Source organism: Orcinus orca, chromosome 14 (genome assembly GCF_937001465.1).
Source record: "Orcinus orca chromosome 14, mOrcOrc1.1, whole genome shotgun sequence".
In the NCBI taxonomy this organism is placed as follows: Eukaryota; Metazoa; Chordata; class Mammalia; order Artiodactyla; family Delphinidae; genus Orcinus; species Orcinus orca.
The window spans coordinates 6,958,945-6,983,604 of record NC_064572.1 but is presented as its reverse complement, the minus strand read 5'-3'; positions in this window follow the sequence as shown (position 1 = coordinate 6,983,604).

The window sequence follows — 24,660 nt, the reverse complement described above, 5'->3', positions numbered from 1 at the left end:
TTATTTGGTTCTTTTAAATAATTTTTATATCTTTATTGATATTCTTTATTTGGTGAGACATCATTGTCATAATTTCTTTTAGTTCTTTGAACATATTTATAATAGCTGAATTAAAATCTTTGCCTAGTATGCCCAATATCTGGGCCTGCTCAAGGCTTTTTTTCCAGTGCATGAGCCATAAATGTCTGTTTCTTTTCCTATATCACAATTTTTTCTGTTGAAAACTGAATATTTTTGATAATATAATGTGGAACCTTTCAAAATGAGACCCACCCCCACCCCCTACCCCCCGCTCCCAGGATTTGTTGTTGCTGGTTTGTTGTTTGGGTTTATTTGTTTGTTGCTGGTTAGTCTGTTTAGTGACTTTCCTGGACTAATCCTGTAAAGTCTGTATTCCCTATCATGCAGCAACTGGAGTTTCTGCTCTGTTAGCTTAGTGGTCAGCTAGTGATTGGCCAGAGTTTTCTTTAAATGTCTTGAACCAGTAAATCTTCTGCCCTTTGCCAGGGGGCCCTCTGTGTGCACTGGAGCATCTCTTTAACACTTGAGCTGTTTACAACTCAGCTTTAGTATTTACTTTCTGCTTGTGCCAAGCCTCATTGTCAACCTGATTTGAGCAATTGGGACTTTCTCAGGTCTTTCCTGGGCATGTGCACAGCCATGCACATGTGCATAGCCTTCCTGATCCCCAGGAATAGATCAGAGCTTTTCAAAGCCCCCCTGGGGGGTAACTCAGTACCCAGATATTCCTTTTACATTTTTGCCCAGATTCTTGATTCTCTCAACTGGTATTTCAGCCTCAGTGATAAACAATTGCTGCTAATAGTTCTTGTCAAATCCCCTGGGATAGAGCTTTTCCTGTAGAGTGAGCTCTGAGTCAGGCCAAATATCAACAATGCCACATAATAGAGGGCTTTTCCAGGAGTCTGCAAGACAAGTAAATAATAACAGTGTTCTGAAGATGGGACATTTTGAAGAGCCTCAAACCCAGTCTGCTTCCTCTGGTGGCCACAAGGTTGGCGGTTTTCACAGCTACCGGGGTTGTCAAGCTGCTGGTTGTCAAGGCTGACATGGAACTGGATAGGTTGGGATGGGAGTTCAAATGCCACAACACTGTTGCTTTTACCTTCAGCAGTTTATCTTGGATAAATTCTCCTTGGATTGTTGCAAGGCTTTGGTTAATTTCCAAAGTCTGAAAAAGTTTACTTTGACCATTTTCCCAGTGTTTTTGTGGAGGTCCTTAGCATGCAGTTCTATAAGTCCTGCCCCTCTTCCATCATTAGACAGGAGCAGAAGTATTTGGTTGCACTAGAAAGCCCTATCTAGACACTTTTCTCCCCAAATTGGCATTTTGGAAAAACAGCTGACCAACTAGGTCTTTGGTGAAGAATATTCTATGGTCAAATAAATTCAGAGCTGTCTTTTGCTCTCTCTCATTCTTGGAGAGAGAATGCATGCCAGCATTTTCAAGGTCCTGAGAAGTACTACTCTGAGAAACCTGCTTAATTTTGTTTACCAAGGGTTTTCGAAACATATTTCCCTGCATAACTCCTTTGTTTTTTATTTGTTTAATACTTCTTAATTAATGCTCCTCAGAATACACTAAACCAACCTTAAAGGTGAATTCCAGGCCTAGTTTCTGGGACCACTTTTTGGAACTAATGCAGTTGGGTGTCTGACGAGAGTGGCCACATACTCACAAAATACGACGGGGCACTATGGGCCTTAATTTCTATTTTCTTTATAGTTTATCTGATTTCTAATAGTGCTAGTTATCTTCTTTCTACATCTGGGGATGCAGCTTCAGCTCATCACAAGTACTCATCACGTTTCAGCTCATCACAAATATCCTGAATGACCTAAGAAAAGTATTTGATCTATCTGTGGTTTTCTTTCCTTCCACCTAAGAAAAGGCATGTGTACTAGTCTCTTATATTAAGAAAGTATAAAGAGATTAGTGGTGGAATGAATGGATTTTGTTCTCTCTGGAGTTCTTAATCAATAATGGATATATAGAAACCACTCAGAGACTGAGGCAGGGGAGCTGCAGAACCCGTGCTCTGTAGTTACACACACACACACACACACACACACACGCTTGGACATGCATGCACACACACACACACATACACACATGCATGTACAGAACTCTCTGGCAGGTGTGCTGAAGCCTAGTGGGCATGGGGTGGCAGGAGTCCCCAAGCAGGTTGCCTGCTCCCAAAGCAGCCTCGTTCCTTTATCACAGGAGTCACGCAAGCCTATTCTGTCCTCGGAGTGCCATGGCAGGATAGGGCTGGGAAGTCCTGCCCAAGAGGCTTGGGAGTCCTCACAGGGGCGGGCAAAGCTCTCTGTGTCCTTTTCCCGGGACTGAAGAATCAGGAAATTGATTCTAGTCCTGCCTTTGTCAATATTCTGGGAAAGTTGCCTTACTTTCCTCAGTCTTCTTCATAGTAAAACAATGAACGACATGATTTGTACTATCCTTTTCAGCTCTGGAGTTCTTTGAGCGTATGAATGACAATGTCTTCACAGAACGGGGGGTCCGAGTGCTGTGCGCGGCTGGGGTCCTATGAGGGGCCCCTCCCCCACATCCTGGCAGGCCTGCCCGGGCCGGGTCTCCTGGTTCCGTCAGCCTGGCCATTGTGGCCTTCCTGCCATGTGGCCCATAAACCCAGTGTCCGAGCCAAATGTGGAGAGAAGGCGGGCAAGGAGCTGACAGGCCGGCCAAGCCCCCTCCTTCTCGTCGGCAGGAGGGGCCGGAGTACAGGAAGCCCCGGCCCACCTACCCACACAGTGGTCAACCAGGCCCCCCACGCCACCGTCACCTTTGCCTCCACGGGGGGATCGCAATGCGCACCAGCCATCAGCCAGCCCCTTACCAGCGCCCCCGCCCCGCCCCCAGCCTGACTCCCACATCAAAACGGTGGGCTCCCTGGGGCCCGCTGAGGAGTCCAGTGGGCACCCGGGTCAGAGCTGAGAGCTGTCCACGCAGAGCCGTCCACGGTTTACAGCTCTCGTTAGGCGCCGTTACAACTGCAGCAAGTTGATTAGAAACATACACACTGACGCGGAGAAAACAGCACTGAGAGCTTTGCTATTTTGCAGATGCAGTGGAGTAAGACTGCAGTGTGCCTGCTGATCCCCCCAAAGCGTCCAGCGCATCTTTCCAAAGGGACAGCTGGGCCTGAAGGGGCCGTGCAGAGACCCAAATGCCCAGACTGGGGGGAACCCCTGGACCTCCCCGCCCTGGCTTCTCTGCAGACGCTCCAGACCCTGCCTGTACTGACCAGGCCATGGTGGTGTCCTGGGTGGCCCTTCTGGCCTGAGGATCTCACGTCAGTGGGTGGTCTGGGGCCAGACGGGAGGGGCGCTGGGAGGGGCATGGGCCATCACAGGCCATCGCTGCAGGCGAGGAGGCTGGCCAGTCGAGACTGGCCAGAAGGTCCTCTCGCGGGAGCTCCTAACTCACCTGAGCCACTTACTCCACACCCTGGATGCTGACGGGCCGTCGTGCTCATCCGTCCAGGACACGAGCTCACTCTCCACCCAGCCTCCTGCGCTCCTGCCTTCCCATCTCAGCTGAGGGGCTTCCCGGGTCGTCCTCTCTCCTTCCAGCTGTCAGAGTCCTGTCAGCTCCCCTCTCCGGAGGCACAGGACCAGCACATCCTCGTCGTCAGCACCTGCCCTGCAGCACCTCCTGTTTCCCCTCTTCCCTTCCAGCCTAGGTTTGGAAAGTTGAAGTCAGGTTATACAGCTGTCCTGCCTGAAATCACCAGGGGCTTCCCACTGTGCCTCTTCCTAGTGTAAAGGCTTTGCCCCACCCCAACTTCCCTGCCACCCCCTCGACCCTCCCCAGCCCACTCCTTATCCCACCCTTCCTCTGAGGCATCTGTTCCGCTTGCAGGGTTCTTCCTGTCTGGACCACACAGCCCTGGACCCTTCCAGGACATTTGCCTTTGCTCTTTGCTCTGCCAAGACTGCTCAGCCCCCGTGTCATCACCCCCTCAGGGATGGTTCCCTGCCCACCCTGCCGACCCCCCATCAAGTACTTCCCAGTGTATTATTTGCAGACATCACCATCCAATATTTAAATGATCATTTTTATGGTATATTTGCTTATAATTATCGTTCCCTGAGAGAATGAAAGCTCCCAGGTCTGTCTTGCTGGCCCAGGGCCTAGAAGGGTACCCAGCACAAGGAGATGCCCAACAGACGTGTGCTGACGGAATGAGGGGGGTGAGCTGAGGGACTAATTCTACTGCCAGTCCCCTCGCCTCGGGAGGAATTCCTGCCATTGGAGAAGGGCGCAGGACCATGACCAAAGCCCGAGGCTCAAAGGTCCCTCCTGCTGGGGGCAGCCGACACTGGGCTTCAGCAGAGGCCCAGGAGCTCTCCCGCAGGGAGACACATACTGGCCCACGAGTGAGGCTCAGTCCTCGAGGATCAGCAGGTGGTGAGCCAGCTGGGAGGTCCACCCTCCCCCCAGGTGCACTCCCTCCCCCTCCTCCCACCGAAGCCCTCCTTGTGGGCGGCTGTGGATGGTGAAGGGAATTTGTGAGTAAAGCCAAGGAAGAGGCAGGGTGAAGAGTAGCCCAGTAAGTTGATTTTCTTTCGTTTTGCTTACCTCTATTTTCTAATAATTTTATAATGACCACATACTTCTTTTATAATTTTTTTAAGACAGGAAAAATGAAATCATTATTTTAAAATATCACTCTCGTAGATTAATACCATCAGAGAAAGAGAGAGAGAGAAGGCTAGTAAGAACAGTTTACCTTTAAAATGTCCTGGAAATAGATGCAGCCACGTGCAAATGAGCCACTCCCTAGCTCAGGGTTGTCAGGCTGCCGACCACCACCTGTTTTGTGAATAAAGTTGCACTGGCCACTCATCCAGGGATGCCTCTGCTAGGTCAGAGGTGGACAAAGACCGTGTGGTCCACACAGCCTAAAACATTTACTATCTGGCCCTTTCCAGGAAGGCTGTCAATTCCTGCTCTGGATAGAAAGTTCCTGGCTCTCTGCACTTCCTAGGGGTCCCTCCACCACGTGCAGCATCACCTGCACTACTTATGAGGCCTCTGCCCCCCATTTGGTGAGTCCTGAGGCAGGAGATAGAGGGGCCCCAGGCTGAGTAGCTAGAGTTTGTCCCCTGTGGACAGGTACTCCAAGATGAAGGGGAGCTGAGTCCTGCCCAGATAAAAGATAGAGACCACATGTTTTCCATTCTGGACATCAAGCAGACCTTCCCAGCTATACATGTGCAGAAAAGCTCTTTGGAGGTCAAAAGGGGAGTGATGTCAACCTACCCACAGGCCTCTTCGCTGGAATCCATCTTGGCTAAGAGATGCGCAAGCGCACACGCATGGGAGGACCCTGAGATAAACCAAATACAGACTCAGAACCAGGCAAAGCAAGATGATTGGCCAGAGGAAACCCAGAAGAAATGCCCCATATAAGTGATTCAAACTACCATGAGGACGCTCTCTCTCTCTGAGCCATCCCGTGTGGCTATCCACACATATTCTTTTTCCTCCTAATAAACACTTTACTTGTTTCACTACTTTCCGTCTTTGTGGGAATTCATTTCTGCAAAGCCAAAGGGCCAGGGCCCTGTCACTGGCCACTGGTCTAGTGGCTAGGATTCAGCGCTCTCACTGCCACAGCCTGACCTCAATCTCTGGCCGGTAACCTAAAGCCTGCTTCAAGCTGCTGCAGGCCGAGATCAAGTCCGTCTGTCTCTCTGCTGTTGGTCGCGGTCTAGATTCACCTGTATGTTATTAGAGGGCCTGGCACACTTTTGGCCTTTCAGTTAGCCCATATTATATCATTATCTTGGTCCTGCTTATGTGAGGAATTCTCAGATGTTGTCTGAGGTCAGGTGTGGCTGCAAAGGCGGGTCTCTCCTGAGCTGAGCCCCTGCAACGATCCTACAGCCATCTCGGTCTCAGCGGGGCAACAGGGGCTCCTGCCCCTGGAAGCTCTCAGCCCAGAGGGTTCAGCTCCAGGCCATGTCCCCAGGATGCCACATAGAGGCCTCCATAGAGCCAGGGCTGCAGCAACCAGGACTCCCACCAGGCAGGACAAGTGAGGACAGTGTGGTGGTCTGCGTTCGGCAAGTCTGACATGCAGATTATTTTCTTAAGAAATGCCATTCTGAATTCTAGAGACCTAATGTACATCATGGTGACTATAGCTAATAACATACTGTATACTTGAGATCTGCTAAGAGCGTAGATTTCAAGTGTTCTCATAACGCACAAAAAAAATGGTAGCTATGTGATGATGGATGTTAATTAACTTGTTTATGGTAATCATTTCACAATGTATACATAAATCAAAACATCACATTGTACACCTTAAATATATACAATTTTTGCCAATCGTACATCAATAAAACTAGAAAGAATTATTGTAAACACACACACACACACACAAAAAGAAATGCCATTCTGTTCCATTCACACGAAGGCAACCGGACTCCTGTTTATGAAGCATTTCTAAGCCAGCACCACACAGAGCATGAAATGAAGTGTCAATTGACTTGCAATTTACAGCAAACACCAATGGTGCAAACAGGCAGCCTGGACCCCGGAAATTTAATCTGCCCCCATCTTGTGTCTACTATGGATTAGCTTTTTAACACTCTCCTCATAAGGGACACAAAGGCAATGGCAGCTGAGCAGAACTCAATTACAGGGAGCTGAATGCAGCAACAGCACAACGATTCACGTACCAAGAGAAGGTGATGTCTGCCTCTGCCACGTGGGCCTCTGGAAGCTGCGTGGGCAAGTGTGTATGCGCGTGAGCTTGCAAGCCTGTGCACCCGCGTGTGGAGGTGCTGGGGAGGGGCGTTCTCTGTGAAGAGCAAGAACGTTTGGGGCTAGGGAAGTTCCCTCCCTGCATCCCCTGCTCTCTGTGCCAGAAAAACCCATCAGACCCAAGGCCTCCGTGCTCAGCATGGGGAGAAGCTGAGAGCCGAACGCATGAGCCTTCCGTAGCTCAGCCAAGGGTATGGATTCATGTTAGACCATTTTCCAGAGAACCGATGGTCCTCCCGGCATAATGGCTTGGGGCAAATTAGCTCATCTGGTGGCTACCCTGCGGAGACACCTGGGGGTCTCAGCGCTGGAGCTTCATTAGAGAATCACAGGTGACCAGGTCAGCTGGGGGACATGGGGACCCTGACTAATGGCTTTAATGACGGTGCTCATTAAATCTCTGGAAGGAGCCACAAGCTCTGTCCCTCACGATCCCTCCATCCCCGAAGTGAACAGGCTGCCTTTGGCTTTTTCTCCAGAACCCCAACCCACAGATGCTGGGCAAAGGCTTCTCTCTGTTGGCCAAGCTACGCAGTGGGCTCAGCAATGGAGCAAACAGTAGACGTTTGGATCGTCTGCCGAGCAGGACTCCCGGGGTCTCCACCTGCCTGTTCCCAGAGATGATGGAGAGGTGGACACAGTGCAACAGGGTCTCCCACACTCCGGGCCTCCAACTGGAGTCCTGTGTAAGAAGCATGACAACAGGACATCTTTCCTGTGTCCTTCACTTTCCACCCCTAGTCCCTGCGGGCTCCAGGCTGCCTCGGAGCTTCCTGGACACCTGTCAAAATGCAGATTCCTCTTCGGAGTCAGAGGCTGAGTGGTCTGGGCCTGGGAGTCTGAAGCTACCAACGGTGGGACCTCACCTGCTGCTGGTCCCCTGTGTCACCATGCATCCCTGTACTGTCCATGCCTGGGTGCAAACTACGCCCCCAGTGCTGTCCTAGGAGCCTGTCCCCTGAGCTCTGCAGCACTCTTCCTCCTCATCTCATGTATCATCTGACACACCCATCGCTTGCCAAAGCCGGTACGATTGCTTTAGAAACATTTTCGTTTAATTTTTTTTTTACATCTTTATTGGAGTATAATTGCTTTATAATGGTGTGTTAGTTTCTGCTGTATAACAAAGTGAATCAGTTATACATATACATATGTTCCCATATCTCTTCCCTCTTTTTTGTTTAATTTTTACAGCAAACCCCCTTAGGTAGATAGTTTTGTCCCAGTTTTACAAACTGGCTCAGAGGTTAAGCCGCCCAAGCTCAGACCAAGAACTGGGTTCCAGCTCTGTGGCCCTCAAAGCCCCTGTCGTCCCCAAAACCGAGCTCTCACAGGGCGTTGGGCCTGGCACTGACCCATGCCTCTAGACTCAGCTCTCACTGGGGTCCAGCTGCATGCACTTCCCCGGGGTCATGGGAGGAATTGCGGAAGCCCTGACCCCTTGTCCCTCAGAATGGGTCTTTGCAAAGGTAATGAACTTAAATGAGGGCATCAGGGAGGGCCCTGATGCAATCTGACTGGTGTCCTTATAAGAAGAGATTAGGACACAGACACACAGAGGGAGGACGGTGTGAGAACACAGGGAGGAGATGGTGTCTGTACACCAAGGAGAGAGGCCTCAAGAGAGACCACTCCTTCTAACACTCTGATCTCAGACTTGCAGTCTCCAGAGTTGTGACGACAATGTGTCAGCTGTTTAAACCACCCCATCTGACACGCTTTGTTGCGGGCCCCTGAGTCGACATAGCCATCCTCACATGCCGCCCGTGACTTTGCTCCTGTCCCCCCGCCCACCCCCCCCAACACCTCGTCTCCTCCCACTGTCTTTGGTTGGCCTCCGCCAGTCCTTAGAGACTCAGTTCATGACCACTCCCTCTAGGCATCCTCTCCGGAACTTTGTTAGGGCTGAGGATGTCACAAGGCCCTTGTGACTGTGCTGTCTTTGCAGACACCACTTGGCAGCCCTGGGTCCATCTGGATACTGAAACCGAGCAGGACCCTACGGGGCTCCTGGGCACAAAAGCCTTTCTGTGTCCCCTTCCCTGAGTTCCAAAGGGCAGGTTCAAACAGATGCTAATCAGGGAAGGGAGGGGATGCAGAGACAAGGGAGAAGCAGTCAAGAAAAAACAGTGCAGCCTTGGGGCAGGGTCCTGGTTCCCCCTCAAAGGATACACACAACAATATCTTTGAGCTGTTTTGCAGAACTAAAACCGCACCAAATGGAAGATGTTAACTATATGGTGAAGCACTCTTCATTGCAGAGAGAAGGTCACGGTCCACCCATCACCACCTTACACAGATGATCTCTGGATTGAAGGAATGCGGGCCCTGCACGCAAGCTGATCCTTATCAGCAACCCCGACCCTGGACTAAAAGACTCCTCACAGGCTGCCTTGGGCTGGGACACACAGTTCTGAGGGCATTAGCCCGCTGTGGCCCCTTTGCCTGGCAAAGCAATAAAGCTATTCTTTTCTACTTCACCTGAAACCCTGTTCTGAGATTTAATTCGGTGTCGGGTACAGAGGCCAGATGCAGCTTCCATACCAAGCTCTAGGAGGGCTCCCTGGCCCTGGTCAGTGCCAGGTAAACATTGGTGCTGCGTCCCCAGGCGAGGACACGGTGGAGACTTAACCCCACGTTCCTCCTCCCCCAGGGTTACGTATGGAAGCCTCTCCCATCCCGGCAGCATCCAGCGGCCACAGTCCTCCTCTCCAAGGTCACTCAGCTCCCAGGTCTCCCTGGACCTGGTGCCCAGCCCAGGCTCTTGCCCCAAGTTCCCCAGGCCCTCGGCTTCCTGATGCTTCCTGATGCTCCGATCCTGCAAGGTACCACGGAGGGGACAGCTCCCTGCTCCCCACCCCCTCCCCGCTGTCTCCCCCATCATCTGGCTCTGTGTCTGCTGCAGCCCCCTCCCTGCTTCTCACGTGGGACAGATCCCTCTGTGCCGGGACCCTGACTACAACATAAGTTAAAACAGCAGAGGAGGGAAAAAGAGCGGTTTTGATTTGGATTGAACATGTATTACCTCAGAGGGGTTATTTTTGCATCCCCAGAGGCATCTTGCTGTTTTGGTAAGTTTTTTGCATATGCTAACTTTAAAATGAATGATGTCTTCTAAAATATACAGCAGCAAAAGCTACTGTGCGCTGCAGGCACGAGGGGCGTGACTCGCCCTCAATCTCTGTGTGGGCGTCTAGGGGCTTCCCTGAGCTGGCCCTTCCTCACCCATCACACAGGGATGATAAAGTCTAGGGACAGGGCTGTTTTGAGGAGATTTGTGATAGCTATTCAAGCCACCGCCTGCACCGCTGGCTGCCGCTGTTAATAGTAGGACCCTTTCTTCTCAACTTAGTTTTAAAAGACTGAGTCAACACCACGTTCTTTAGTATTTTCTTTACTATCTATCACAGAATGGGTCATTGTTTCTTTTTTTTTTTTAACATCTTTATTGGAGTATAATTGCTTTACAATGGTGTGTTAGATTCTGCTTTACAACAAAGTGAATCAGTTATACATATACATATGTTCCCATATCTCTTCCCTCTTGCATCTCCCTCCCTCCCACCCTCCCTATCCCACCCCTCTAGGTGGTCACAAAGCACCGAGCTGATCTCCCTGTGCTATGTGGCTGCTTCCCACTAGCTATCTACCTTACGTTTGGTAGTGTATATATGTCCATGCCTTTCTCTCGCTTTGTCACAGCTCACCCTTCCCCCTCCCCATATCCTCAAGTCCATTCTCTAGTAGGTCTGTGTCTTTATTCCTGTCTTACCCTTAGGTTCTTCATGACATTTTTTTTTCTTAAATTCCATATATATGTGTTAGCATACGGTATTTGTCTTTCTCTTTCTGACTTACTTCACTCTGTAGGACAGACTCTAGGTCTATCCACCTCATTACAAATAGCTCAATTTCGTTTCTTTTCATGGCTGAGTAATATTCCATTGTATATATGTGCCACATCTTCTTTATCCATTCATCCGATGATGGACACTTAGGTTGCTTCCATCTCTGGGCTATTGTAAATAGAGCTGCAATGAACATTTTGGTACATGACTCTTTTTGAATTATGGTTTTCTCAGGATATATGCCCAGTAGTGGGATTGCTGGGTCATATGGTAGTTCTATTTGTAGCTTTTTAAGGAATCTCCATACTGTTCTCCATAGTGGCTGTACCAATTCACATTCCCACCAACAGTGCAAGAGGGTTCCCTTTTCTCCACACCCTCTCCAGCATTTATTGTTTCTAGATTTTTTGATGATGGCCATTTTGACTGGTGTGAGATGATATCTCATTGTAGTTTTGATTTGCATTTCTCTAATGATTAGTGATGTTGAGCATTCTTTCATGTGTTTGTTGGAAATCTGTATATCTTCTTTGGAGAAATGTCTATTTAGGTCTTCTGCCCATTTTTGGATTGGGTTGTTTGTTTTTTTGTTATTAAGCTGCATGAGCTGCTTATAAATTTTGGAGATTAATCCTTTGTCAGTTGCTTCATTTGCAAATATTTTCTCCCATTCTGAGGGTTGTCTTTTGGTTTTGTTTATGGTTTCCTTTGCTGTGCAAAAGCTTTGAAGAATGAACTATGTGAGAAAGGGAATAAAACAAAAATGGCTTTAGGAAAGCGGAAAGGAAGTGTTGCCTGGATTACAACCTGCCTCGAGGGGAGAAGACACGTGACTGATGGCTGTATCTCCAGGTGGGTTTGCTCACCCGGGACACCTCGTCACCCAGCCTCCCTGCCGGGTCTTCACCCAGCACCGCCCTTTACTGGGCCCTGGCCTGGAAGAGATGTGTGTTTTTGTTGTTGCTGTTTGTTTGACCTTATATCCACTGCCACCAATCACCGCTGGGCCTTGTGCACAGCTATTAACTAACAACTTAGCCATCAAGAGAGAAGCACTTGAGGAGCCGTTATCCGCTGGGGCACATGTCTGAATAAAAAAGATGTCAAAATCACTGCCTTGTGTTAGAGCAGCTCACAGCCACAATAGGTCCTGTACTTTTCTTAAATTTAAGAATATGCAGTATGAGTGGTGGGAGAGGGTTTGTGTGGAGGTATTGAGCCCCTGGGAGCCCAGAGTGGGGAGATGTGGCTGGGGGTGCGGTGGGAGGGGAACCGTCCATCACAGATAAAAACCCAAGGAGGAGAGCAGGCTGGGCCTTCACACATCCTAATGTGGGCTGCGTCACTGCGTCCGTGGTGCCCACTGTGCCCTGTCTACAGTCTGCTTCATCCCCACGGCTCCCAGGGAGGGTGAGTTTGCCCCAGCCCAGAAGGTAAGTTCCTGGCCCCCAACTGGGCGAGGCTGCCCTGCCAGCTGCTCTCTCCCTCCCTCCATCTCCCTCCGTGGAGCAAGCTAAGCCCTCCTTCCCTGGGAAGGAAGGAAAGGCCACATGACACTTCTGATCTCTCCTGATCCCAGACGGACCGCATGTCAGAAACAGAACCTCCCTCAGGCCCGATCTACCATTCCTGGGTTTATTCAGGTCCTCTGCCAGGCAGGATGGTTTGGGCAGTGTTTCTTTGGAAGATCCTTTAATAACAGTAGTTGTGAAAATAAAATCCAGATCATGTGATTCTTATATCAGCTTATTTGCGTTTGAGCAGATAAAGAAATCAATCTCTATGTACTCATCCCACAGCACACAACATACAGTGTCACACACACAGTGTGACCCGTCCTGTGCGGTGCAGCCCAGAGGCAGAATGTCCTGCAGTGTGGTAATGCTATCCACTACACCATATGATGTAGGGGTACTTGCGAGAGTCGTTCACTCCATCTAAACAGCCCAAACAGCAAACACCCCACAGGAGGCAAATACTAGGCCTTCTGTGAATTCGGGGGTGAAGACGTATGAGAACCTGATCAGTATCAAAAGAGAACAGAACAGACCAGGATGCATCATACACAGTGTGGATCAGCTCGTTTGTGAACGTCTGCTTCTCCCGTGTGTGCATGTGCGTGCACGCGTGTGAGAGTGCAGACTGGGTCACAGTGTAAAGCACATTTTTTAAGTTCTGCTGTGGACTCTGATCAAAAGAGTTTGAAATCCCTGAGCTGGAGGGCTGGCAGTTTCTTTCCCATGTTTTGTTTCCCTCAGTGCCTGGAAAGTGTCCGCCCCCATAAACGCTCATGGGGCTAATATATGAATTAATATATCAGTGAAGGAGTCAAATTGATTGATAGGCAGAGTGGTTGCCTAGTCTTCTCAACTTTCCCTGTTCCAATGACTTCCAGTCCCCAAAGCTGCAGGCAGGGGCATTTGCAAAGCTGAGGACCGAGCTCCGTCGCATCCTGCAGTGCATGCTGTGGGCCCGAGCCGGGCCTGGTCCCTGGGACGAACACAGGTGGAGGAAAGGTGCCCAGATGATGCTACACAGCCACCAGCACCACACCTGCACCCCGTTCTTCCTTTCCCGGCTGTCTGAGCCTGCTGGGCTTGTGAAGGCTGACACTTGGCCTGGAAACAGTCCAGAGCTGAGCAGCTGGTTTTCAAAGTGATGGATTTGGAAGGGGACCACCCCAGTCATCCGGCTGAAAATGCAGGGTGCCCAGGAGCAGCTGCATCTCAGCCAGATCTGTAGCTGCCCCGTCCTGAAAGTCTCGGCAAGCTTCCTTCCAGAGAAAATGCTCCACGCAGATTGGCTCCACTGGTCACATGCTTTCACTTGGGGGCCTTTGGGAACAAAGCAGCACCAGACATTTGACCTGAGACTAGGCCCCGGGCCAGATTCACTCCCAGTGGTCTGTATCAGCAAACCCACACAGAGCCAATGGACCCTGGCCCAAGTGGGGCCAGAGGCCTCCAGGAGACCAGCTTCCCCAGGGTCCCTGTAAGAGCTCCCCTCACTCAGGGGAGGAACAGTAGGCACAGTGACTTGAAAGCTATCCAGCAAGGAAGGAAGGATAGCTTTGGGAACACGAACTGCCTGATCACAGGAAGCAAAGGGCAGGGCTGGCCAGTGGGCTTTCCTCAGGACCACCAGTATCTCTCCTGGTTTCCCGGAGATGGGAACAGCTATATCCCGTCTGCTGTGCATTACACTTAGCATGTGGGCTGTGGGCAATCTAGTGTACATCGGACATTCAGTTGGCATGCAGCTGATGATTTGTTGATTGAAGGAATAACCTTTTAAAGTATCTTTAGGAAGCAGAACTCCTGATCTGTTGATTCCAGAAAGCAGAGTAATTATGACTCCTGAATAATAATCTGAAAATTCAGATGGAAAATTTTCAAGCAAATGAAAAAACCTAACTGTTCCAAGGGCTATTGTGGTCTAGTTAATTAGGAGCAACATGGGGCTAGGGAATCTGCTTTTATTTCTAAATCCCCAGTGTTTACACAATGCTTGGCACATAATTGCACAATAAACTTCTAGTGAATGAAGACAATTTAGTTTCCAGAGCTGAAGAAGCTTCTTCCCTGCCTCTATCTCCCACCCCGACCCTGTCCCTTCAACACACACACACACATTCTCTCTCTGTCTCTCTCATTAAGTCTCCAGGCCTGAAATTCCATAATCAGAGATATTTTCTTTTAAATAGAGGACTTGACCCCTTTAAAAACCTCTGTAGGGTTGCACATAAATTCTTATCCATTATAACCGAGACTGACTGGGTTTGCCAAAACCCTCTCGGAGAGCTTGTTTAGATGAAGCCAAGGGAAGAGCAGATACAAATGAGGAAGTAGGTGATGAAGTGCCCAGCGGGGAGAGGGGAGGGGCTGAGTTCTCCTCCACTCCCCACTCTCCACTCACTTACCCAGACGACCTTTGGTCTACAGACAGCCCTGTAGACCAGACACTTAGGGGAGAGTCATTGATGCCTAGATCTTGATCACTGCAATGAGGTTATCCTAAGTGGACAGGAGCAGGTTCTGTCATCACTCCCTTACAGAGGGTTAAAAAGAAAAAGGGGGGCTTCCCTGGTGGTGCAGTGGTTGAGAGTCCGCCTGCCGATGCAGGGGACATGGGTTCGTGCCCCGGTCCGGGAAGATCCCACGTGCCGCGGAGCGGCTGGGCCCGTGAGCCATGGCCGCTGAGCCTGCGTGTCCGGAGCCTGTGCTCCGCAACGGGAGAGGCCACAGCAGTGAGAGGCCCGCGTACCGCAAAAAAAAAAAAAAAGGTGTAATTTTCAAGAGAAAAGCTGCAGGCTTTCAGAGAAGACAGATAAAAGCAGCAGACTTAAGACTGCAAGCCTGTGGGTGGGTTCTCTAGTGGCAATAAGACTCAGAGTGGACAAGCCGGCCCATGGGAGAGCTGCTGCCGGGGCAAGAGGAGAGCAGCGTGTCTGGTGGGGGTTGACAGGGAGACGCAGAAGTGGGGTCAGGTGCTTCCACCCGACGCTCCCCCTCGCTCTGCCTGCTGCCGGACAGAAGCATCGCAGAGATGGACGGCGACGCTGATGACTGGCCGGGACCACGCGCATCTGGGCTTGAACCCAGACCTTGACTCTCAGGCCGCGTGCAGGTCTGCATCGTCACCCTTGTCAGGGGGCACGTCTGGGGACAGCGGAGCGCATGGTTGGGGGGCTCGATGGACCGGGCATTGTTTGGGAAGGTGGTGCCAGCAACTTCATGGCAGGTTCAGAGATGCCCATGTTTCTGGTCTTCACAGACAGTGCGTTCAAGCAACGCTCTGTGCCTAGGGCTTAGGCCCTGGCACCGCAGACACCCAGCCCTCAGTCTGTGCAGCCCCTTCAGGACCCCAGCAGCAGTAACCAACTCCGGATGCACGTCAGGGATGCCGGGCCCTGCCTGGCTGGGGGCGGACAAGGGGCAGACACCAGGACCATCCAGCGGAGTCGTGGCAGCCCTGCAGCCCAGCACTGCGGTCACGTGGAGAGAGCCACACACCACGGGGAGGCTCAGTCCCACCCCACGCCCCTGTCTGGCCCCCTGGCTCTGTATCCCGAGACGGGGCCCCAGCACCTGTGAGGAGCATGTAAAGACCATGTCTCCAGAGTGTGTCATTTCAGCCTGGACAGCAGACGTACATTTCCCAGTGTGACACCTCCAATCTTCCCAAACTTCTTCGGCAGGGCAGCAACGACACAGGGTTCCTACAGTGTCCTGGGCAGGTCTCGACCCCCGGATCCAGGAGGCGTGGGGATTGCACAAACAGTGAACAAATTAATTTTATTTAATCTCACGAGACAAATATTTATTCACAGTCTTATGAAAACAACTGCTGAATGCCCAGTGGACGATCAGAATGGTAAAACGTTGTTCTTCTTTCCTTATGTGGTGATGGAGAACTAACGAAACCCAGAAGCAGAGCTAGCCCGTGAATAATACAGATCCTACGGGGAAGCTTGCAGACAGGGTGCTGTGTGTGAAGCAGACCAAGGAGAGGAAGGTGTGGGGGGCAGGAGGTGGGGAAGAGGGGCTCCCACCAGGACCCAGGCAGACTCTCCCTCATCAGATGACCGTGTGCCGGCCATGGAGAGTCTCCGATTCTGGCCGCTAGCATTTTGGCACCCTGGCTGGACCAGGGCATCAAGATGGAAGTAGAAGCAGGAAACTCAGGGCCGAGCAAAGATGTGACCTCAGAACCCGGCCGAGCCTCGGCTGCCGCAGAAATGAGGGCTGCTTTAGAACCCATGGTCCCCGGGCTCTGGTGACTGGCTCAGCCCATTGTCAGAGTTTCTGTGCCCTTCAGACTTCGCTGGAAGCCGGGAGGAAGGAGCAGGTGAGGGGCCCAGGCCTGGGGGAGGACAGGACGTCAGGCCAAGGTGAGGGGCCCAGGTGTCTCTTGTCGGGTAGAGGAGCCCCGCATGCAACTTTCACGTTTTATAAGCTGTCTCCTCGCTGACCCTTCTCGTCCTCCACCATGTCCTGTCCCTGCCTTCTTCCATCTTTTATATTTTCTCTGTTCCATGAGAATCACATATTAGATGGCCAGGGTCATTGGGGTTTATACAGCTTCCTTCCTTCTTCCAGAGGAAAGGGACTCACACTTCTGAAGGGTCTGACATGATCTCATTTAATTCTAACCACAAAGCAAGAGGCATCCCCATTGTACAGACGGGGACGTTGAGGCTCTGAGAGGTGAAACGTCTTGCGCAAAGTCACACAGGAGTAGAGCGAGGGACTGCACCCGAAGGTCTGCGCTTTCACCTCTCTCAGATGGGACTGGCCCTCACCCGTGCTCTGTAGGTGGTCCCTCCGCCCTCACCTCCATTCTTCCCACTGCCCTGGGCCTGAGGTTCCCTGGACTTGCCTCCAGGGTTGGAATCCCCAGGAGCCTTAGATAAGAGGGTTTATTAGGTGGGACTCATCCTGGAGTAGAGGTCAGAGCTGTTTCCATGGAGATTTCAGAGCCAGGAGCCTGCGGTGGATGTACCCCAGAACCCCGAGAGACAGGCTTTGTTCCCGAGCCCCCCAGACCCCCATCTCCCCCTCGTCATGCCCACATGAGTTGCTGTGGTGTCTCTCTCACCCCCTGGGGCTCCCCAAGGCTGCGCCGATGGCCCCCAGGACTGGTTAGCACCCGTGGGGCGGCCAGTACCCCAGAGCCGCCTACAGCTGGGCGCTCTGGGCTGTGAGGCAAGACTCAGAACAAAGAGGGGGAAAGGTGAAGAAGCGGCATCAGCAGAGGCTGCATCAGCCCCAAGAGTCATGGCTTTGGAGCCAAGTGAGAAAACGCAAACACAAAACAAACCTCAGACAAAGCCGGGGCTGAGGTCGCCTGGGACCTCATGTCACCTTACTAACAGTTGTCAAGGACCGGTGAAAATTCTCCCAGGGTGAGGGGAGGGTGGAGGCTTCAGGTCCACGGGAGGGTCCAGAGGAATTGTGAGATCGGGGCTCAGTATAGGCTCCACCGGGCTCTTCTCTGGGGGCTTATCTATAAACAACTAGCGAGTTCTCTGGAGGGGCAAAAGCAGGTCACTAAAGAGTGGCCTGGCCGGGACCAAATGCCCGGAAGGGCTACACTTGGGGTCTCGGGGTCATGCCCCAGGATGTTTCGGGAAAAGCCAGGTTGGAATGAAGTCTCCAGGTTGGGGAGAAATGGAGGGAAATGGGAGTAGAGGCGTTTCTAACTGGGGGTGAGGGACCCCAGGGAGGCCATCCATGGAGCACACGTCACAGGGATGGAACATTCAGGTCACACGTCACTGTGCACGTGTGTCACAGGCCAAGGGGTTGGAGACCCAACTACCACCTAGTGAATACATCTCTCCTTTATATGTTCCCTCTGCTATCTTCACAGTGTCACTGACGGTGTTTCCTGCTGATTATTTATGAAATCAACCCTGTTACATCCATAATTAGCATAAAGCAAGGATTTTAAACTTGTCATTCTACAGTTTCAGAGAGAGTTTACCATATTCCAATTATAGTTACCATTCACTGAGTATTTATTATGTACCAGGTATTATTTCATTCAATATCCAAAAGAACCCTGTGTGGTTATTATCACTCACTTAAAAGACTATTGAAGCTTCCAGGGGCCCTGGATCTGCCAGGGGACAGACAGCAGGGAAGAGGCAGGGCCGGGTGGGGAAGCCCGTCTGCCTGAATTCGGAGCCCTCTGTCCAGGACACCATACCCATGTCCTCTCTATAAAACCTGCTCTGAGAACTGCCACGAGAGCGTGGCATAATGGATAGGTGTGTAAAATAGGATTATTCGGAGAGCCGAGGTCACGGCAGGATGGAGGCCAGGCCATCCCTTCCCCCACTGGGTCAGAAGTTTAGAGATTCTCCGACCCTTACAGCATTTGTGAAATGAGGTAAATGGCCCAAACCCAGTTAGTAGATCTCCAGGGTTTAACATCACAAAAAATCCTCGATTGAAGCTGCCCATCCATGCGGATATCCTCCAGGAAGCCAATGGTTGACTCTCACCCACCGGCTGCATTGTCTTCCCTCGGAGATGGAAGGCAGTGACCAAGTTCCCACGGGGGCGGATGGCAGAGGGACCCCTAATGCTTCTTCGGTGGTGCTCCCATAGCCTCCTGGCCTGGCAGAGGGCTCCTAGGCTAGCATGAAATAATACAGAGATTTTTTTTCCCCCGATTAAACTGAAATTAAATGAACAGAGAGAACATTCCCTATTTTCAAATTCCTCCCAAAGGTTTCTTGAAGCTGTAATGCCTTCTTCCATTGGTCTGCTAAGAGGCAGCAGAGAGAAAACCGACTGAACCAGGAGTACATGAATTCAGGGGCCAGATCTTAGCTCATTGAGCTGACTTTAACAGTTTATTTTTTATGTGCTCCTCTGCTTATGATTTTGCAACAGATACTTTGCATACAGGAATGGTCTCTGCTAGTACTTTGATTCCTGCTTCATGTGCTGAAATTGAAAGTGTCAGAATTGGGGCAGGGAGGGGCCGTGTGACTGTAGAATGGGGTCTGACGGTGCTTTACCTCACCAAGTTGTGAAGGTTCAAGACGGTGAAGAAGGTCCCAGAGCACAAGCAGATGCTGGAGGGAGCTGGCGTCGTTCCTGTCTGCGGGGTCCTTCTGCAAGTTTAAGCTGTTCGCTGCCTGAACACGTTTGAGAAAGACTGCCTTCCGTGTTGCTGCCGTCTTTATCCAGGCAGCGCTGTATGACCCTCAGGGGCACGATCTTGTCCCCTGGCCTATGGGAGAAGGCGCCTGAGCAACGTGAAGGGAAGCACGGTCCTGTCTTCTTTTACTTTCTTCAGCAGCAGCAGCATCCCAGACCCATCACCTTAGTTAGGAGGTGAAGCCACGTGTGGGTACAGACAGGGGTAGGCGCTCCGTGGCTTAGGAGAACGAACGTCTGTTTTTCACTCTTTCCATAGGACCAAGGTGGGTTGGAGGGGCTTCTGCTTTGCAGGAACAGAGAAGGAGACAATCTGTGTGCTTTTACACCTTCTCCCTTGAAGAGGTATGCGTCTCTTCTACCCTCGTTTCACAGACGCAGCCCCACTGCACTTGAGAAAGGCTGGGTAGCGCATCCCCGGGGCTGCGGCAGCAAGAGCCACGTGCGGGATGGACAGTCCGCATCACCTGCGAGCATCTCCCTGTGTCAGGCTTCAAGCCACAAAAGGACCAAAGGGCTGGCTTCTGGAGGGTCATCCAGCTGGTTGGGGAGACAGGAGACGTCAACGAATGACACAGAGCCACTCTGTGACCATTTGAAAGGCAGCCGGAAGGTCTCTGATGCCCTCTGAAGGGCCGTGTCTCAGGGTGTGGAAGTCGACAGCTTCACGGGCGAGGGGACCCGGCTTGGCCCAGGACAGGAGCCACAGGACCAAGGCAACCCAAGAAGGAGGGTGAGGGTTCTAGGCAGGAGGGCAGAGGGGAAATTCCTCTATGGGTTCTGAGAACAGTGAGTCAGCCCAGGATGGGACGGAGGGCGGCCTTAAGGATGTGGCCAGTGAGGGCGGGAAGCAGCGACACTGGGTGGAGGGGAGCCATCTCTTTGAAGGGCTTGGAAATCACTGCAGGCTCTTATTTAGGAGGGTGCCGTGTGCAAGGCCGTGCTTTACAGAGATCAGCACGTCAGTGGAACAGAGGAGCCCAGCCCAGGAGCCCCGCACCACTGGTCTGGGTGTGCGGGGCTGAGGCCGAGCGGGAGTGGGGTCAGGGATTCGAAGGAAAGGGGAGCGATGGCTGACCACTGTTTGGACCAATTTTTCTACTGCAAAGAATTCAATGAGCTGGACAAACTAGGAAAGGGTAAAAACAAAAATGTGGGGACTTCCCTGGTGGCGCAACGGTTAGGAATCCACCTGCCAATGCAGGGGACACGGGTTTGATCCCTGGTCCGGGAAGATCTCACGTGCCGCGGAGCAACTAAGCCCGTGCACCACAACTACTGAGCCCGCACTCTAGAGCCGGTGAGCCACAACTACTGAGCCTGAGAGCCACAACTGCTAGAGCCCGTGCTCCACAATAAGAAAAGCCACCGCAATGAGAAGCCCACGTGCCACAATGAAGATTAGCCCCCGCTCGCCGCAACTAGAGAAAGCCCGTGCGCAGCAATGAAGACCCAACGCAGTCAATAAATAAAACAAAAATGTGTTTGCAGGCAGAGGATAGTGACCAAGGCAGTGAGAACGTGCCAGGCCACCAAGAGAAAGCCCGAGAGAGGTGACTCCAGCCCTGAGGCCACATTTCCTGCACAGCAACAGCCAACCCTGCAGCAGACCAGAGGCTGCTAAGCTAAGAAGCTCAGCAGAGCTGTGGATGCTCTCATGGGACAGGGACAAAAATGGATGCAGAACATGCTAAGAAGAAGATGCCCCCAAAAAACTCCCCATTTCAGATGGAGCCCAAGACGCAGTGAGCAAGTTAGACAGGGCTGGACGTCAAAGCCCCAAGTCACAGCACCACGGCTAGCTTTGCACTAGCTCTGTCCCTGCTGCATCCGAGCGCTCTTCCCCATTCTAACTGCAAGAAAGAAAAACTACAGGTCACTCTCTCTCTCCAACAAAGATTCAAAAACCCAACACAAAATTTTAGCAAACTGAACCTAGCAAAATATATATAAGAGAGTGTACCAATATCAAAGTTAGTTTGTTAGTCTGACATTTGAAAATCAATCAAGGTAATTTATCACATTAACAACTAATGAAGAAAAAACCATATCATCACCTCAATAGAATAAGAAAAAGCATTTTGTAAAATCCAATGCTTATTCATGATTTTTAAAAAAGAACACAACAAACTTGCAATGGAAACTTCCTTATCTGGTTAAAAAATGCAGTAAACATTGTATTAAATGATAAAATTAAGTTTTCCCTTCTGAGGTTGAGAAAGAGATAAGTCTGCTCACCACCTAAATTTCTATTAAACATGACACTGGAGATCTCAGTCAGTGAAATAAAGCATAAAAAATATGTAGAAATAAAATGTATACAGGTTAGAATGAGAGAAATAAAACTGTCATTATTTTCAAATTACATGATATTGTATGTAGAAAATCCAAAAGGATCTATATGTAAACTATTAGAATTAATTATTAAATTCAACAAGGTCTCTAAATATCAACAAACAATTATCAAATGAAGTAAAAGAAGTCTTTAGTTCAAATAGCTAGCAATAAATCTAACAAATGTTATGCAAATCTTCTGTACAGAAAACTGTAAAACATTTGAGAGAAACTAAAAAATTAAGCGAATGGAACAATATACCATATTCAGGGATTGAAAAGCTAGAGTAGTTGCTTCTTTTCAAAATGTTTTATATAGATTTAGTGAAATTGTAATCAGGGTCCCAGTTTCTATTTGTTGTAGAAACTGACAAGCCAATTCTATTATCTTATATTGAAATGTTAAGGTCTAGGGATTGCTAAAACAGACTTGAAAAAGAAGCAAAAAGTTGGAAAGCAAACACAACTAGATATCAAGACATTGTTACCAAGTCCAAGCTCATTCTGCTTGCTGCATGACAGGCCAATAAATAGAGAGACAAGTTGTTGAGACAAGGACTAGGGACTTTATTTGGAAAGACAGCAATCGGGGAAGATAGTGGACTCATGTCCCAAAGGACCATATTCCCCAAGTTAGCGTTCAGGCTTCTTTTATACTAAAAGGGGAAGGGTTAAAGTCCTGGTTCCAGCCAGGATGTATTCATTTCTTCCTTCCTGCAGCCATTCACAGGTGGGCCTGCTCGGGATGTTTCCTGTGAGCTAAACAAAGGTATTTTAGCTTAACGCTCATTACCTTGGAGGCAGCGTTCCCAGAGATAAGCCATTGTGTATAATTTAAGCTTATAGGCAGCATCCTTTCAGTGATGAACCTGTAATAGAATACACAGGTTATTACCTCTTACATTATCATAAGGTGACAGTAAGACAGTGCACTATTTTAGCATGAACATGCAGATAGACCAATGGACCAGAGCAGAGTCCGGAAATAGACCTACATTGGAAGGACACACGATGAATGACAAAGGGGGCACGTAACAACGGGGAAAGGATTTTTTTAAAATAAGTAATGCTGGGTCAATGGGATACCCATTTGAATATCCCAAAAATAATAATCTCTGCTTTTATCGTTCATAGAAAGCAGGTGGACTGCAGATCAAAATGTGAAAGATAAAATAATAAGGCGTGTAGAATATAACATTAGAGAACGTCTGCATGACTTCAAGGTGAGGAGCCGCAAAGGAAAAGATTTATAAATTGGACTATATTAACATTCATGACTTCTGTTCATCAAAATACACCATTAAAAGAATGAAAAGAAGATGTCTGCAGCATTTAAAATAAAAGTTCATATCAAGACTATATAAAGGACTCCTACAGACCAGTGTGGAAAGGACAGACACCCAGTAGAAAAATTGGCAAAAGATCTGAATGAGCACTTCACAAATGAGATTATTCAAATACCATAATAAACATATGAAAAGGTACTAAAGCTTATTAACCACCAGGGAAATTCAAATGGAAACCATAATGAGGTCCCAGCTCACAACCACCAGAAGAGTTTGCATGGAACGACTGACGGTGCCCCGACTCAGGGAAGGTGTAAAGCCACAGGATGGTGAGAGTGTCAGTGTGATCAGCCACCGGGACAGCTGTCTGTCACACATCGAGCCTGTCACACATGTTACCCTGTGACCCAGCAATCCTACTCCTGGGTTTGTCTGCCCCGTCCCTGAGATACATAACAGTTAAAACCAGAAGCAACCCAAATGCCCCTCAGTAGAACAGACTAATTGTAGTATATTCATACAACAGAATCCTCTATAGCAATGAAAGTATGCTGTGTGCAATCACATAACCATAATGTTGAACAAAATAAGCCCGAAACAGAGGAACACGCACTGTTTAAATTTTTACATAAAGTTTGAAAACAGGCCAGAGTAACTCAAGGTATTAGAAGTGAGGTAGTGTTGACTTTCGGAAAGAAGGGGTCATATGGGGACTCTGGGCTTTCATTCATGCTGTTTTGTCCTTATCTGGGTGGAATGACGTGGGGTGAACTCCGCTTGTGCAAATGCACTGGGCTGCACCCACATGGCTGGTGCATATTTTGGTGTGTCTGTTATATGTCAACCAAAGGTTATTTTTAAAAAGGAAGAAGTGAACTTTGGGGTCCCTGTATCACCCCCAAATAAAATCTATGGTGTCATTTAAATGTTTACTTTTAAGAAATTCATGCGTTAACATCCACCCCTCCCCACCACACACACACACGCGCACGCATGCGCACACTCACACACACATTTGCAGAAGATCTCATTAAAAATACAAGTACATGCCTGGATTTGACACCCTCTGTGAAGGTAATGCCAAGGCCAGCACTGCTCCTCCCAGCAATCAGAACCGCAGGTCGCCAGCAACAGCCCTGCAGAAACTACCTCACTTCCGGCTCACAGTGGCTGGCAGGCAGACCCTTTTTGTTCCCATTTCAATGCTGAGGAAACAGGAGGTTCAGTGACCCCTCCGGTCCTGGCACAGACTGAGGCCTGGCTGTTGAACCCCTCCTCGGTGCTTTTTCTTGAAGGCCCATGGCCTCTCCCTGGGAATCAGGAGGCTCACCCAGGCCGGCCCTTCCCAGGAATGATATTTACTTATACGGCAGATAACAGGATGCAGCCTTTGGGGCCGTTGCTCAGTGTACAACACGGCAGAGGGGACACTGGCCACTCTGAACAGGGGACTGGTCTCTCCACCAGTCCCAGCTGCCCCTTTGGGGTTTCCTTCTCATTTTTCTTTTGCGCCACCTGGGAGAATCTGAAGGGTCCCACCCACGATCGTGAGCCTGGAGGTCTTTGCGAGGCCCCTGGGCAGACTTTTTTTCATCTCTCAGACTTCAACTCACGCCTCCTCCTATCACATCTGAAACCTCTGAACAGAATAAACCCACATTCCTTTCAGGTGAGATAGCAAGTTCCAAATGTGAAAACAG